Below are 17,705 nucleotides of genomic sequence, written 5' to 3'. Positions count from 1 at the left end.
CCCCAGCATCTTTTGAGTGAGGTGTATGTAGAAAGCAGGCTGAGGCCAGCAGAAATGAGAGGTAGAAGTATGGGCAGTGTCAAGCCAAATTCTACTGGAAAATTAAAAATATGGTAAGCCTCAAAATGTTTGAACCCTGTTACAGACTTGAATCAACTATTTTCTCGTTCCTCCCCAACAACTGTAAGAGTCAGGTTATAGTACCAGTAAAAGGCCCTATTTTTAGCCCCACTCTAGGAGCCTGTGTACTTACTATTGGGGTGCAAATCTGGGGATGGAGTGAGCTTTTTGAACTGCATAAATAGAAGAAGCAGTAGACTGTTTTTCCACACTGTGATCAGCAGCCCAGCTTTACACAGTATGTCTCTAAGGAAAACCTCATCTTAACTTTTCCAAAGTTCTTTTGGTATATATCACATTATTTATACGCTGTCAAAAATTGGCTGAAACCCAGTTATCTACAGCTATCCACAATTCCTAGAAAATTTAGCATATAATGTTCCTGTGGCCTTCTCTGTCTTTCTACAAGGAACTTATCTAGATATATTAACGGTTATTGGCCTCCTTTACCATTCTTTTGCAACAAAATCCTTCTGGACAACACAAATAGAGAAAATGTAAATACGCTCACATATAATAAATGACTGATTTTACAATAGCTTGACTGTATGCTATATATGATGAATCCCAGCAGGCTTCTCTCTTTCCTAGTGGAAAACAACAGTGGTTGATCTTCTTCTGTTCCTAGAAATAATACACTATTAAGCAATTCCTAACATATATATTTTTGTAAGTTAAATAGAAATAAAAATCTTAGTAATTAAATTAATGGCATAATTTTCTTGGAAGTCCTGACTGGAGTCCTCAGTCAGAGTTGCAGAAAATAAAATTATGGAATACACCATTGGAAACAGAAGGACAATAGAAATTTGTGGCCTCTCCAGGGCAAAATTTTGAGAATGGTCTCACTAGCCCTTTGCTTGAAAATAAACCAATTTTCCTTTGCAATATTAGAAATACTCAGGTTTCACTTAAGCCTATAAAGAAAGGAGGAAAACACAAGCAAGTGTTGTTTTCTCCTGTATACTAGAGCAGTATTTAACCACCAGCACCAGCAAGGTGAATAACTGATCCTTTCTACCACTGCCTCTACTTACACTGCTATACTCCAAGTATCCTGCAAACGAATAACATGTACCCATTGAGTCACTATAAATACCTTGAGTTGATTTCATTGGACTTTGAAATAATGAATTGCAGACTCTCTTTAACCCTTAAACTATAACCTTTAACCTTTCCATATTCTACCTGTTCTCAAATGCTCCTGGGACTGCTTGGGTAAAAAATACTTTCAAAATTATAATATTTCTGTGTTTGGTTTGATATTAGTAACATGGAATCAGATCTAGAGAATTAATGCCATTAACATCTTATATAGAGACATTAATTCTTGACTTAAAGGTTAATAATATTTCATGAGATAATAAAATTATATTGGTCATTAGATTTTTTTTTGTAATCTCCTTCAGTTCAGATATTTATATAAACTTAAAAATTACATGTTTGATTTTGGTTGTACAAGATGAATAAGTCCTAGAGATCTGCTGTATGCTATATATATGATGAATCCTATAGTTAACAATACTGTACTGTATACTTAAAAATTTGTTAAGGGGCCCCTGGGTGGCTCAGTCTGTTAAAACATCCGATTCTTGATTTTGGCTCAGGTCATGATCTCAGGGATGTGAGATTGAGCCCCACATCAGGCTCTGCACTGGTCATGGAGCCTGCCTAAGATTCTCTCTCTCCCTCTCTCTCTGCCCTCCCCCCATCCCTCCCCCCTCTCTAAAAAAGGAAATAAAATTTCTCAAGAGGATAGATCTTATCATCATCATCATCATAAAATAAGAGGGCAGGTGGAAACTTTTGGAGGTGATAGTAGGTTTATGGCATAGATTGTGGTTATGGTTTCATGGGTATATACTTATCTCCAAATTCATTAAGTTATATACATTAGTTATATACAACTTTTTGTATGTTAGTAAATAAACAAACCTAACAAATAAATAGAAGATATTATTTTTTTTAATAATAATATATTTGAACTTCTTCAAGGAGAAATTAACTGCCAGTATATATGTCTTGTTCCTATTCCACAGAGAACAAAGACGAGACTGGAAATATTATTTCAAAGTTCCCAGCAATACATTAACAGTGTGTAATAAAGGATTTAAAATATTTATTGAATTGAAACAATGTCAGCTAATAAATAATGATTTGAATATAGTACTTAACAAATCCCATCCCTCAAAGATTGCCAGAACTAAACCATGGACTGAAAAGTTTCAAAAAACTCTAGAATAAAATAGGATATTGGGGGGCACCTGGGTGGCTTGGTTGGTTGAGCATCTGCCTTCAGCTCAGGTCATGATCCCAGGGTCCTGGGATTGAGCCCCACATGGGGCTCCCTGCTCAGAGGGGAGTCTGCTTCTCCCTCTCCTTCTGCCTATCCCTCCTGCTCCTGCTCTCTCTCTGTCTCTCTCTTTCAAATAAATAAAATCTAAAATTAAAAACAATAGGATATTGGTCCTTTTTTTCCTGGAACAGCAGAAAAACAGACTGAATGTGCGTGCCGCAGAAACAGGAGGAATTTTACTGTCCAATGAGTTTTCTACCTGGTATTCCTTTTAAATGCCAACAAATTCTGCCCAGAAGGGAAATCACCTGACATTGTATATACTCCTGGGACAGAGCAAGGAGAGTCTATGGTCTTCACCTTCCTGTCTCCATGACTCTACCATGTGCTAGTACAGGACTGCTGCCTTGGGCTTTGGCACAAGGTGATGACCAAGATTTGAGGAGAAAGCCTATCTGCCACAGCAAGTTTTGAACACTGATGCTCCCGGTTTCTTCTACAGGAAGGGATCTTACTTGATTTAATGTACTCTGAAAATACATTTACTTCCATATTGATCGTCCTTCCCCTAACCATTTATTTTCCATCAGTGTTTGATCTTGCTATCTATGGCATTTTGGAAGAAGTCCAGACTTAGTCAAAGAGGTGTTATATTTTCTTTTACATAAGGCAATTTTTAAGGCTTCCTTAATACAGCTTGCCCCTGGGATCAATCCTTGCTTTCTTCTTTTTTTCTTTTTTTTTAAGATTTTATTTATTTATTTTAGAGAGGGAGAGAGTACCAGCAGGGGGAGGAACAGAGGGAGAGGGAGAGGGAGATAATCCCCAGCAGACTCTGTGCCAAGTGTAAAGCTGACGTAGGACTCGATCCCAGGACTCCAATATCATGACCTGAGCCGAAACCGAAAGTCGGCTGCTCAACCCACGGAGCCACCCAGGCGCCCCTGAGCCATGCTTGCTAAAATAAGTTCCAAGTTTTTCCCTATCTGTTGCTCTGCTTATTTCCTCCGTACCGCTTATCTGAATCTATAACTTTTGTTGTCTGTTCCCCAGTTCTTTGTCTCTACCATACAAGCTGCATGAGGGCAGGGACCTGTGTCTGTCTTGTTCACTGTGTGTCTCCAACACCAAGCAGAATGCCTGACACAATAATTGTGTGTGAAAAGGATGATAATGTATGAATGAAGTGATGGTGTAGAACAGAGTAGAGGTCTTTCAGCTTTGTGAGCAGCTTTGTTCATCGATTCACGTGAGTTCATGAGTGGGAAGCGCCTCGATTTTGTCCTGCTTCTCCTGAGCATGGCCTCACTACCCATCTCATGTAGATTTCCAGGCTGCCACTTCTAGTGGATCTCTGCCATTCCTGAGCTAAGCATTGGAAACTCAAAGCAGGTTTTTCTACATCTGTTGGTCCTGCCCTGGCCTGGTGCCTTTATTCAGCAAAGCAAGCTATAATACGTTTTCTTCTCATTATCTTACCATTCGAGTCTACCCAAAACTTTGGACCTTTCAGTACTCTGCCAAGAAACACTCTACACCATTCATAACATCTGGCCTACAGCTTCTAATAACCCACAGGATGCCTTGACATAAGCAAAAGCTAATTTTGTATTATCCAAGGTTTGGGTTATATAAAAAATGAGATAATGTACATGAAAGTACTTTATAAACTATAAAATCCTATGCAAATGAAATAGATAATGATCATGATTATTATTATCATTGTTGTTGTTTCAGCTAAGATAGAAACCTCTTTGAAAAGCCTTTTCACATTCTGTTCTTTTGGCTTTTAAGAAATATTGAGCTACACACTTCCAGGGAAGAAATTGTTCCCTCTCATTAAAATGGAAATTTTAGGAAAATCACATTAACACTTCCAAATACTATGTTACAGAATGGGGGGGGGGGCAAACAAAACCATTCTCTATTGACCCAGATCCACCATTTATCCAAAATGTGAGAGACAGGCATTTCTTAGTAGTTTTTATTATCAGGTCAGGCATACAGCATAAGCTTTGAGATACACTTTCATTTCCCTCCATGGAAGAATGAGCCTGAATCCCCCTTTATACAAACTATCTCCTTATCCCCCTTTACAGAAACTATCTCCTTAGGGAGGAGACCCCGCTATCCCAATCAACCCAACAATATCTCAGATCACATCAGACTCATCATAAGAGAAGTCGCCCAACTTGTGTAATTTGAAGCACATCAGAGAAAGGTTCCTACATGGCCTTACCTAGAGGTCTAGCCCTAGGGATAGAATAATTGAATAGTAATCCCAGTCTCCTTGAGTACTTTCAACCAACAAGCAAAAGTCACTCTAGACAAACGGGAGTACAAAAATGGATACATACAAACAGGCTTCTTTAACATAGGAGTGTCCCCAGAAGGTGTTGAATTGCATGCTAGCAAGAGAGCTAGCTGAAGAAAAGGGAGTCTCAGGAGGATCCTAGGAGCATTTTGACCTTTGCTGTTGGAGAACAGTCTGCTCTCCCCCACTCCCCTGAGCAATATTACCATTCCCTATTAATCCATATAAAAGAAAATGTATACAAGAGTCCCTGATAGCCCATAACTTACAAAACGATGCCACAGAATTCTGAGTAAGTTAATATAGATTTCAAATGTATAATATATTCTCATGAGGGATCGTACCCCCCCGAAAGAATCTAGCTCATTAATTTTAGGAAGAGTTAAAGCACTTTTCAAGTTTTATTTCTGTAACATCAGACTCTCCTTTAGCTTTCCTCTGGTTATGAGCAATCAGAAGGGGATAATGAAACCTACCTTGGGTGAAAGGCATCTGATTGAAGAACCTCAATATTATTGGCAAGCATTTGACACTGACTTGAGGTTTCATTGATGATTGGACTGGAAATTGGCGTTTGTAAAGAAACCTTTACATAGCATTCAGCAGGCTCTTAAAAAATGTATAATTTAGCTTTGGTAGTTTGCATAAAGTAGAGGTTAGATTCTGCCAATGACCTTTCATGAACTTCTAGGAGTGGATAGTCTCTTGCTGAAAAGGTAAAAAATAAAGACTCTCTTTTCCTACCAAGGTGGTAATTACATTTAAGTTTATGTAGCTCTGATGTTCGTGGGAGAGCTTTATAATTTACTCCTGGGTAGGCTGTCTCTGTGAAGCTTTTTCTTCCCCCCTTGGGAGAAAAAAAAATTTTTTTTTTAACTAACATCCTTGCAAATTGGATAAGTGTTGCATTACAGTGGTTTGCAACCCATTGATAGAGACTTATATGCTTTGAACTTTAGTAACAGCATTTGAAAGAGAGATTAAAATCCCTTTAACTAGCAAGCATTCACTTTCTAAAAATTCCTATTTCCAAGGCATGAAAGCACTGTGTTTTGAAAGCTATGGAAGCCCAAGCAAAGCAAAATGTACCTCTACTCAAATGAGTTCATTGGTGGTCTTTCAGAAAATGACTTTTTTTGAGGCTGTCTGCAAATAGCCAAAGGAGCTCGTCCTTCATTTGACATCACAGGGTTCCTCTGCCATCATGGTAATTATACATGTTGCCAACCCAATTAAGATTGCATGGGGAAGGATGAGTATTCATTGTAGCCATTTCACTTTAGAGTCAGTGGTAAATTCTGTGAGAAAACTTCATCCCGCCACTTTCCCATTCTCCTGGAAGGGGGGCCCTTGGTGGTCAGCCAGAAACATGCAAACCTATCAATATAATTCATGCTGCTTAGGGGTTCACAAAACAGATATTTCTCAAGCCAGGGCAAATTAGCCTTTGGCATTGAAACTCTAGATTATTTATCTACTCAGGCACATCTATCTATACAATGAGAAACAACTGCTTTGAAAGCTAATAAAATGTTGCATACAGTTCCCAGGAGCCTGTCTGCCTGATGAAGCATTTAATCAAGCAGGCCACAGAGCCATTTGCCTTCCATGGACGTAGGGGAGGCACTCCATGAAACTGGTTGAGAAGAAGCCATCTCGCCCAGGCCTGGATTTTTTCCACTGACTCTTTAGGCAAAGTCCCAGAAGGACTGTTGAGGGTGTTTCCAAGCCCAAGAAGTCAGCTCTGCTCTCTCAGAAAACTCAAGTCAGGAAGATGTTCTCTCATATCCTTCCTGAACTTTCAGACTTGTGGTTAGTGCTTCTTGCTAATCATTTTAAGTGCTTTAGTTTTGTTTCCCCACTAGTAATGTAGATTACATGAAGGCAGGATGATGGCATTTTCCCCCCACAGCACCTAAAACAGTGATTGGATGGATAATTGGTTCTTGAAAAATACATCTTTACTGGTCTACTCATGGCTTCTTCCATAAACAACATTTCCATTTGAAAATGGGAGTACCCCACTTACTTAGTAAATGCTGCCTTCCCTTTCTTTTGATCCAGGCCTTTCCCTCAACCTTTTGCATCTGATGCTCCCTGACTCTGAAGTCTCCTAGGTCAAAAACTGCTACTTAAATTTTTTTCAATGTATCAGCTTTCATAGATGAAAAGTCACTACATCAGAGCAACTCATTTATCTAATGGTACTTTGTGTATAAGAATAAAAAGGACAAGATCTTTTGGAACCCTAGCTGTTCATCTCTAGAGGAGTATCTGTATGTATAAATTATCCAGCCACCCTATTCAGGAAGCACAAAAAAACCTTCCTTCATGTATTTGAATATTACAGATGCATTTATTTGAATACTCACAATTGCCAGGCTCTACAATGAGTTATAATACCAATCCCTGGTTCCTCTTCATCTCTGGATCGTTTATAACTCATTTAGGGTCTAGGTATGCTCAGATATACTGTAGGATAATCCCAGCTCTCCTGCATGTTAGCTGTAAGACTTTGGTCACATTATTTAACCTTGATGCCTCAGTTTACAAATTTGTAAAATGGAATGCATCTATTTTTTTTTTTTCCTTGCAGATTTAGGGATGTTCTCATGTGTTCCAGTAAATTTTGTCCCATACCAGCTGAGGGTAGCTGGAGGATGATAATTCTTAGTTTAGGACACTTGGTGCTGAGTCCTTGGCCTTGTATTATATACTTGTTCAAAAGATAGTCTTCAAATAATGACTCTGTATTTCTACTATCTCCAGATACTATATTAGATTGAGAGATTCCTAAGCACAGGAACTTTTTCCTAAGCTCCCTTGTATTACCCACCAAGTCTAACACAGTATGTCACTCAGAGTAAGAGCCCCATATTTATTATTTTGATAATTTTTTCTGTTCCTTCCTCTCCGGTTGACCAAGGCTGTTTATGGCAGCATTCCACTTTCATCTTCCTCCAAACCATGTAGGTTTTGGTATGCTGGGGGTTACAGAGCCTGTGAAGCATAAAGCAGTGGGGTTACTTAACACATCAGTAAACCAAATATGTGAGCCTTGCCAGAACTCTTGTTTTTTAGATGGAAGGAAGGACAGATTATTTGGGACAGATTTGTATCCTGGGTCATTTGTGGGCTCTTTGTGGATTAGTCATGGGCTGGCATGCTGATAAAATCAGAAGGCAATAAAAAATCCTCACAGTCATTCAGTTGAAGCCAATATAAGAATAATTGATTTTGAGCAACTTTGGCTGCCTTACTCAGGGGAGACCGTCCATAAAGTTATGTTTAATGGGAAGTGCTCTACCATATAAATGAAATTGTGGATGAAAAACTCAAATTCACTGGGCCAGACTCCTTTCCACATGTTCTTATGTGGCCTCAGTACAAAATACTCTTTTTTTTTTTTTTTTCACCTGTTCATCTCACCTTTGCCTGCAAATTCAAGAGTGAACTGGCTTCATTCTCTCCAGAAGGAACTATTTCCAATGAAAATACAGCCACAAAAGAAAACTCTTGCAGAGGAGTTTCCCTTCAGTGCGAAGACTCAAACCTCCACTCTACTAGATAATTTTTTCACTAGTTCTATGGAAAATCCCTTCTCTTATTTAATCCCTTTGGCAGAATCCCCCTATAGTTGTTTTCAGAGTTATCTTGTGATTTATTATTAACGTTATTAACTGGTTATTTCAGACAGCCTAGGCTGCAGTCCACAAGAGTGAAACTTACCCTTTCTTATCCATCCATCTGCAAAAAGTCTCTCCTGGATTTTTCCCCCTCTAAGTTGTGACTTTCCTCAGCACTTGAGTTTGATTTGATGTGTTCTGTGACCTGTGTACAAGGAATGTTTTTTTTCAGTTGGAAATGAGCTGATGTTTTGGTGATCACTTACACATGTTACTGCTTTCCCTTTGTTTCTCTGCCTACTCCATTCTAAAACCCCACAAAGGATAAGGTGAATTGTTTTTGAACCAGGTGAGAATTGAACTTTGGTCTAGTTTTTTTTTAATGGACGGGTTTTTCTAGTGAAGGGTTTTGATGTTGTTTGCTCTTGAATTTTGCTCTTTTGAATGTCTTGCTAAAACCCAGATGTTGTTTAAAATTAGTAGAGGGCATTTGAACCGTATAACTATAAAAACAAACTATTATCATTCAGTGAGTTCCATACATTTGTAAACACATCAAATCATAACTATTTGTAATTAGTTTGTGACTTTGGGGAAGAATTTCATGCTATTGCCCAGCATGAATTACTGAGGGAATCTCAAATAAGGAAATCTCTTTCCATTTAAATCGTTCTGAACATCAGAGAAGGGACAGTCATGTTTCAGGTCAGTCTTGTGGTAGCTGCTGAAGAGGGTGGAAGTTCCTTCATGATGTGGGACTAGGGCAGAAATTATTGCAGAAAGCACAGGCTCCTTAATTTCCTGAGTCTAAGAGAACCCAGGAGATGCTTCATGAGTACCAATTTCTTCACTTTTCCCATAAAATTGGTGTCCTCATTTTTTCTTGCTCTACATACTCCCCTTTTATGATCTCATTCACCCCATACCTTCACATTCAATCTAGAGGTGAAAGCTTCCCCAAACTGAGTCTCCAGCCAGACCTCTCTCTGGAGCTCCAAGCTCTCTCTCCAACTCCTTACTGCACAATTCCTCTTGGTTATACCATCAGGACTTCAGATTTAATATATTTATGAGGAAATCATCAGCTTCTTTACCAGAACTTCAACCACCAGAGATGAGGCATTCCATTCAAGGCAGCACGATGTGGCCACCACAGTAGGGGTGCTTAGTGGCTGCATGGTGACTGTCCTCCAGCTCACTTCCAGTGGCTCCTGGTGGGCAAGGAGACTTCATCAAGGAAGACAGGTTTAGCTAAGATTTTTACAAACCTTGCTCATAATTCTGGATTCCTTCTATAGGGAATGGGGAATCACTGAAAATCTCTCATTAGAGTAGCTCCTAAAAAAATAGTATCACATGTTTCTGGCTCTCATGTCAGCTAACTGTTAGGCTTTAATGATGTCATGGATGACCTCAGTCTCTTCCTTTGTATTCTCTACATGTCTGTCAAGACCATTGGATGTGCCTGCTGCTGTCAGATTTTTCTGTGAGTGGGCTGAAAAGGTCCAAGATGTGAACATGAATCCTTTCCACCATGGAAACCTGAAGCCCAGCTGATCTGGCTCCCTGCCTCTTTCTGAAATCTCTGCTGAAATGAGATAATCCAGTTCCAATTGTAGGACATCAGGCCAGTCTGACAGCTGCTGTTTCGTAGCCAGTTATGCTGCACAATTTAAACTCGTACCTAGGAAGGTATTTTTCACAGATTTCCTGAATTACGGTAGCAGCTTAATATTAGTCATCTCAATAGATAATAAGGTCTGATTTCTTGTATGATCCATATATTAATGAAGCAAAGCTCCTAAGGCTAGGGCCCAGCCTGGATACTCACTGATGATAATTCAGGTGATACTTGAGAGCTGGCAGCCCAGGCAGACAACTCATAGGAGAGGGTGTCAAAGCAGCTTTGCTTTGTCATCTGGTAAGAAAATGGAACACAAGTTAGAGAAAGCATCCCCACCCAACACCATCATCTATCACAGTGCGTGTTAATGCTGGGCAAAAAGGAACACAGCCACACTGGGTCTGGATGGCATAGAGCATTCACAGCCAGGAAGAGTAGGCTCTGACTGGTATGTGCTGAGCACACAAAACCTACTCAGGAAGAACACTGTGATTCCACCATTTCGTTCAACCACTACTCATTTGGCACCTACTATATACCAGAGACTCTTCTAGATTCCAACTTACACCAGTGAACAAACAGACAAAAATCTCGTGTTCATGGAACGTATATCCTATTGCACTAAGAAGGGATTTGAGATCTGAGAGAAAGTTGGGTTAGAGATTTTTTGCTTAGTTTTCTTACTCAGATCAAATTCCTGAATTATACATCTATGCTCTAGTATTAAAACTAACAAAAAAGTACACACGCACACACACACAGATACACACCTATATATGTATATATAATTAACAACACCATCCCCCTCATCCCACATGTATTTCTACGAGCGAGAAGGTCTTCTCTCAGATGGTGTCACAGTTGAAAAGAAAAGCAGATGGTGCTTCTAGAGGAGGCAGCTTGCCTGCTGAAATGTCATGGATATACAGAAATAAAACCGAAAATGAAAGGCAAAAAAATATTCTCATTTGAATAATGAACTGTCTCATGTTTCCTCAGCGCCACACAGCTCAGATAATGAAAAGAAACACTCTCAGACCCTTTGTTCTGTGTTTATAACAAAATTCAAACCACATGCCTGTCATGTAACAAGCCACTCTGGATAATTTCTTGAAGAAGAATAATCATTGTTTGATGGCACCACTTGTAAAATCCAGAAGGTACCCCAGAGAAGCTGGCACTGGGAGTACACTATCCAAGGGGTAATTTGTGGCACCGATGATACACTGAGCATTGCAGTGAACTTTAAAACAATTGCTCACACACAAAAGGAAACTAATGACTGAGCCTGCTCTGCACCCCAGCTTCCTGTCACTGTTCATTTTTCAGTGTTCCCCATAGTTGAAGGAAGCCCTCAGGACTCATGGCAGCAAATAGTTCAAAATGATGCCTATGAAGCTTTTATAATTATTATTATGTTAAATACATAATTTGGTTGCTTTGTTCTGTGACTAGATGTGCTTATTTCAGCTTCATAATAGTTGCCAGATTCTGCTGCATGATTTGTATCCTGCAGTGAAATGCACAGACCACAAGTTTGCTTTTCTTTGCTGGCTATTACACCAGCACTGTGCACACCAACAATGGCCATCATTGTCTCTTGGGAGCTTTGTGCAGCCCTAAAGTGACAAAAGGGAAGAACTTCAGACAAATCAACAAAATGTAATTACACGTAAGGAGTTTGGCTTCACTTTCTCTAAAGGTCTTTGAGGCCTGGGATACATTTTGACTCAACAACCAATTGAACTGGTTTTAGGATCAGTTGTTTACCTAAAGCTATTACACCCAGATTTCATGTGAGCCCAGAGACCCACCTGCAAAGCCTGCCGAAAGTTCACGGTTTTCCCAACAACCTTCTGGGACAGGGAAAATCCTTCAAGAAAGACTAAGTGAGAGATATTGGAGATGTGACCTTTAACACTGTCAGGGTGGACTAGAACCCCAGCAGTGTGGAAGAGGACCAACGATTGCATAACCCCCTCTGAGCACCCTCCCACCCTGGGCTCCCTCCTCCCAAAGCTGCTTCTGCGAACAAAGCAATTTGCCTGCTGCTCAGAAACAAATCTCCCTACGTCTTGTCTGAACGGACAGAGAAGACACTTCTTTTACAGAGAAGGTGAGATACCCTCAAAGTGATGTGGGCCAGAAAGAAAAGAGCTTCAGAAACCCGATTAACTTGTTTTCCCTTAACAGTTATTTAATTAAATAGCAAGAGGCCAATTGCTAGGATTTGAAAACGAGTCAGAAGCTGTAGAAATCCTTTGATTGTAACTTCCCTTGCCCAGACTTTGCTTAAGAAAGAAAACACTCATCAATTCAAGTCAGCAAATAATGTCTCCACTAAGGTTCTCAATAAGAGCAGATGAATCCAAATTAACAAGAAGCAGCCAGGAGCAGTGCATTGCAGTCTGACAAATCCTGATTTTAAAAATCAAGCCTCCGTCCTATATAGTAGAGAAATCAGACAACACATTGACCAGGTGGTCACAATTAAAGTGATCAAGGAAAGGCAGAAGGACCGTGAGGGCCTCTGGGTGCAATATCCTGAGAAGGGCACAACCTCAGCCAGGTAGTTGTCTGACAGGATATGTATAAACTGAATCTAATCATGAGGAAACATCAGGAAAAAGATTAGGAGCATTTTATTTAAAAGGGAGGGGTGAGGCTGAAGGCTTCAAAAATGGCATTGTGATCAAAGTCAATGAAAGGCGCTCTTCCAGATTCAAATAAATTAAAGAGACATGAAAAACAAATACAACATGTGGTCTTAGACTGGATCCTCTATGGAGGGGGAAATGCTATAAAGAACCTTATTGAGCCAATTGGAAAAATGGAAATATTAGCAGAGATTCAAGTATTCAATGTTAAATGTCCTGAAGTTGATAACTGTACTGTGGTTAGGTAAGAGGAAGTCCTTGTTCTCAGGAGATATGCACTGAAGTATTTGGATGTAAAGGGACATATATACAGATATGCAGCATATATATATATACATATACACAGAGAGAGGTAGGGAGCAGAAAGGAAGAGTAACGGGCAAAATATGAACAGTAGGAGAATCTTGGTAAGGAATATAGGAATGTATTTTGTACTATTCATGCAACTTTACTGTAAGTTTCAAATTATTTCTAAATAGGTGTGTGGTTTTTTAAAAAGCTTTTAGGATGTATCCCAAGGTGTCCTTTAACAGAAGGCAAATTGGTTCCTCTATTTTTATATTCTAGTTTATTTCAGAATCTTCACAGATTAAGGGTGATTAAATGATAAAGGAGAATATACATGGCATCCAGCATTAACTAAAACCTATATAAAATGTTAAATGGGCCTATTTTCTGATTATGATTTTTGGTTAAAAAAGTATTTAAAAGACATTTAGTAAGTTTTAAAAAGTGAAATCAATAATTCTAAAATAGAGCATTTAGGGAACATAAATTAACTTCTAAACTTAAAAAAAGCAGGCTTCCTTCAGCTCCTGTCCAAGATAGGCAACCTCTCTGGGCCCTGGTTCTATTGCAGTAAAATGGAAGTAATGCTACCTTAATTTCTTCTAAGGCTCACTATATGGGATTATTTATATATATCAGTAGGACGCTTTTTACCGGAACTGAAAACAAATCTCAAACTAGTTTAAATAGTAAAGGGATTTATTATCTCACAGAAGAGGGTGTCCCACTGTAGGACATTGTCTTGGAATAAATAAATGCTGACCTTACTCTTCTCCCTCCTCTCCGTGTCCTCCTGGTGTTCCCCATTGGTTAGAGCCAACCGGGAGCCAGAGGAAAGAGAGCCCATTTATACAGGTTCATACAAGTCAGCCTTTCAGAGCAGAGAGTGGGGCGAGGAAGGTAGATGATAGAGACGGGAGACAGATGGAAGATATCTGCCGCAGAGCAGGTTAGTTCTAGTGGATTGATTTAATGGATCTATGACATCAAGGATCTAGATCTTTCCATTAATTTGCTATCCAGAGCTTTGCCTCCATCCCCCAAATGGAAAAAACAAAAACACGTTCCTTTCAATCTGATTTAGGTCTTACGACCAGCCTGAATCTAGCCTTAAGTGAGTGCATTGCTCTAATTAGCTTAAACCTGGGCTCGGAATCCCTCACAGACAAGGGAATGGAATGACTGTGATGGAATTAGACTGTTTATAAATCATTCCTTTGTTGCTGCACAAAGGAAGGGTTTGGAGTGGAAGTCGTAGAGTTAACTTCAATGTCCTCTATAAATGTGAAGCATTTGCCACAATTCCTGGCACTGAATGGGTGCCTAATAATTTTTTTTTTTTCCTGTTTAGCAAGGCTCTCTGCAAAGCACTCTTCTTGCTCTTAAACATCCTGGGTATTAAAATGTAATAATTGATTTCTCCTTTCAGAGATTTTACAATCCATGTGAAGGAGATGAGGAATATGAACATAAAAAAATATAAACCTAAGAATATCAGTACAAGGTGGTATGTTAAGTACCCAACTAGGAGCACTGATTTGGGGCATTTAGAATAGTGGTTTCCAGAACATGGTCTCTTGTAGATGGGTGGAGAGAGTAAATAATTATAAGGGTTGGGAATCTACATGCTCATCAAGCATTAACCATAGGCTTCAGGCTGTAAGAGCAATGAATAACACATAGTATAATAAATATACACCCTGAACGCATGCACGTTTGTTGGTGGTAGAACAGACTCCAGCAGAGAGACTTCCTTTGCAAATGGGCTGGGTGGTCTAGCACTCCTCAGTCCCTACCAAGCATAATCATGCGCCAAGGTTTCCATCAGCCCACAAGCAAGAGCATGGCTGCTATCCCCTCTAGCTGTTTGCTCCTGGCTGCTCCTGACTAGTGCTGTTGCATCCTGGGCTCCACCTCCAATAACAGCTCCTCCAGAAGTGCTGAGTACTCTTGGGAAGCCATCTGCCACCACCTGCGTCTTCCCAAGGCAAGCCCAGGCACGGGTGAGCAAGCCTTTCTTGGGAATTCCACTCTCCCACTCATGGTCACACTGTTGGAGTCCCCAGAGCACCCAGAATCTCCCCAAGCCTCTAGCAGCATGATCACCTGTGGGACCAGGCAGGGGAAGCCACAAGGAAGCAGACTTGCAGTCAGTGGGGCAAAGCAAATGCCCAGGGGTCCCCTCCTGAGCCACAGCCACCAGCCACCATTCTGGTGAGGCACAGGAGACATCAGAGTCCTTGATTAAGCAGGCTGCAGTGCGCGGAGAAGCAGTCAGGTTCTCTTTAAACTAAAACACCAAAAAAGAAGCCAAGAGTACGCCACTGTTACTATTCAAGTCACCCGTGAGCTTTTCTGATGCAAACATTAAAAATAAGATAATAGATTATAAGATAAAATAACAAAGGAAAAATATATACTGGTATTGGTAAAATGTTAGATACAAATTAAAATATTACTAAATTCATTGTGGCTTTTCCTATTATATATCTCACTTGAAACTAATAATAAGTGAACAACCATTGTCATAATACATTACTGAAATGCTTTTTATGTTTATAAGATATCACCCTGGAAATAGTTGAGACCCTCTGATTTTGAGAGTTCTTAAACTGGAAATGGTCGCTACTTCTTTAATCCTCCCCATTCCAGCATGTGTTCCTTGCATTTTTATGGGAGTCATTCAGGCTACTGTAGTCCCCCCTTATCCTTGGGAGATTTGTTCCCAAGTCCCCAGTGGATGGTACTGAATCTTATATATGCAATGTTTTTCCTACACATACATACCTACAATAAAGTTTAGAAATTAGACACAGTAAGGAATGAACAACAACTAATAATAAATAGTAAAATAGAACAATTATAACAATATATCGTAATACGAGTGATGTGAATGTGGTCTCTCTGTCTCATAATATCTTACTGTACTGTACTCATCCTTCTTGTGATGATGTGAGATGACTGACGTACCTCGTGATGTAGCTTTAGGCTACTGCTGAGCTTCTGAGGATCTGTTGGGAGAGGACCGTCTGTTTCAGAATCGCACTTGACCACGAGTAACTGAAACCGTGGACAAGGGAAGAGTAGGCACTTCATTCTCATGGTGCTGCCCTGTGCACTGTGTACCTTCTACTGGAGCTTGTATCTTAGAAAGTACTGAGGAAAGGGAGATAGGACATCTGGAAAGAGAGTCTTCCTCTTTCATAAGCTTCTGTTGCCAGATCCTCCCTGCTCGGCTTCCACCGAGAACACTGACCTGGGCCTCAGAGTATCCAGTCTTCTCTCTGGAACACAAAAGCACTGTATCAGAACTCTTGGGTTAGAGATTCATCTTATCAAGGTACTGTTTTCCACTGACAAATCAAGAACTGTGCGTGTGAATGTCCTGAGGAAGAACATCTATTTTCCCTCATTTTCCACCCTCAAGACAGCAAGGCGATGTTTTTCCCATAGAGACAATATTCTATTTTATTCTCTCTATGGGGGTTGGAATTAGACTTTTTTCGAAATCCTAACTCTGTCACTTATTAATCACATGACCTCAGCCACATTTTACCCATCTGCAAAAATGGCTTATGTATATAAGGCTATATAAGGTGAAAGATAGGACATTTAATCTTTATACCATCAAAATCCACATAGAGGTATTGAGTAAGCTGTTGAATGAGTGAAAGAAGAATACATAAATGAATTTCTAAACATCCATGTCCCCATCCATTATCTTATTTAAAGCTGTAGGAATAAAACCTTGAGTGGCAAATATAGTTGGAGTGGTCTTGGATGATCAAGAGAAGACATTCTCTTAGATTGGAAACCTCCAGCCATTCCATTGTTGGCATATATTTCAAAGAGTTTCTCACACAGATGCAAGAGGACATGCACAAGGATATCCACTGCAGCACTGCATGTGGTGGCAGAGAGGCGGGGGAGTTTGTGACGGATACATCACCATGACAGTGTGATGTATGCACATCAGGAGTGTGGCTCAGGGGCGGTGGGTTCAATATATGCAGAGCACTATGAATATAGCTTAAGACTATGGTGCTTAAGGGCAAAAGGTAAACACACAGCAATTTACATACAGGCACAGAACAGCAGTAGTCATTTTGTAAGAAAACAGCCAACAAAAGTCACACAATAAAAGCATTGGAGAGGGGCTCCTGGGCGGCTCAGTCGGTTAAGCATCTGCCTTTGACTCAGGTCATAATCCCAAGGTCCTGGGATGGAGCCCCACATCAGCTCAATGCTCAGTGGGGAGTCTGCTTCTCCTTCCCCCTCCCACTTGTGCTCTCTCTTGCTATCTCTGTAGCTATCTCTGTCTCTCTCTCAAATAAATAAAATCTTTTTAAAAAAAAAAAGCATTGGAGAGATTGACTATGGGATGGAAAGAAATGAAGATAAGGGGAAATGGATAAAGAAGGAGAGAGGAAAGAGGAAGGAAGGAAGGAAGGAAGGAAGGAAGGAAGGAAGGAAGGAAGGAAGGAAGGAAGATAGTTTGCTTGCAACAATGCTTATTATGTTCCATGAACTGAACTGAAAGTTATAATTAATTGTTCCTTCTGCAATGAGATCAGGAAAGAAAGAAAGAAATAGGAAGTAAACCTGTAGGAAGTAGTTCTCAGAATTGTTTCTCACCCCACAGAGTTCCAGTATCCTTCCATCAGGACCCTGATTCTCCAGCCACTGCAGGCCAGGAGTGAAGGAAGACGGAGGGCGCCCATGTCTGAAGGTACATCATTTATCTATTTAAACAGGGCTAAGCCTTCCCTTTGAGTTCAGA

General features: G+C 40.0%; 1 long non-coding RNA gene across 1 annotated transcript in view; it reads left to right on the top strand.

Moving 5' to 3' along the window:
* The window catches only part of LOC148110055 (uncharacterized), a 504,178-nt gene that overhangs the window by 359,863 nt on the left and 126,610 nt on the right, over positions 1-17,705 (top strand). Inside the window, exon 3 of the long non-coding RNA XR_015724452.1 lies at positions 17,568-17,654. This is a non-coding gene — a long non-coding RNA (uncharacterized LOC148110055). The remainder of the gene's footprint in view (positions 1-17,567; positions 17,655-17,705) is intronic.

This window comes from Ursus americanus, chromosome 5, assembly GCF_024610735.1.
Source record: "Ursus americanus isolate L20-20 chromosome 5, mUrsAme1.1.p, whole genome shotgun sequence".
In the NCBI taxonomy this organism is placed as follows: Eukaryota; Metazoa; Chordata; class Mammalia; order Carnivora; family Ursidae; genus Ursus; species Ursus americanus.
Note: the sequence above shows the minus strand (reverse complement) of the source record. Positions and strands in the feature narration are given on the sequence as shown.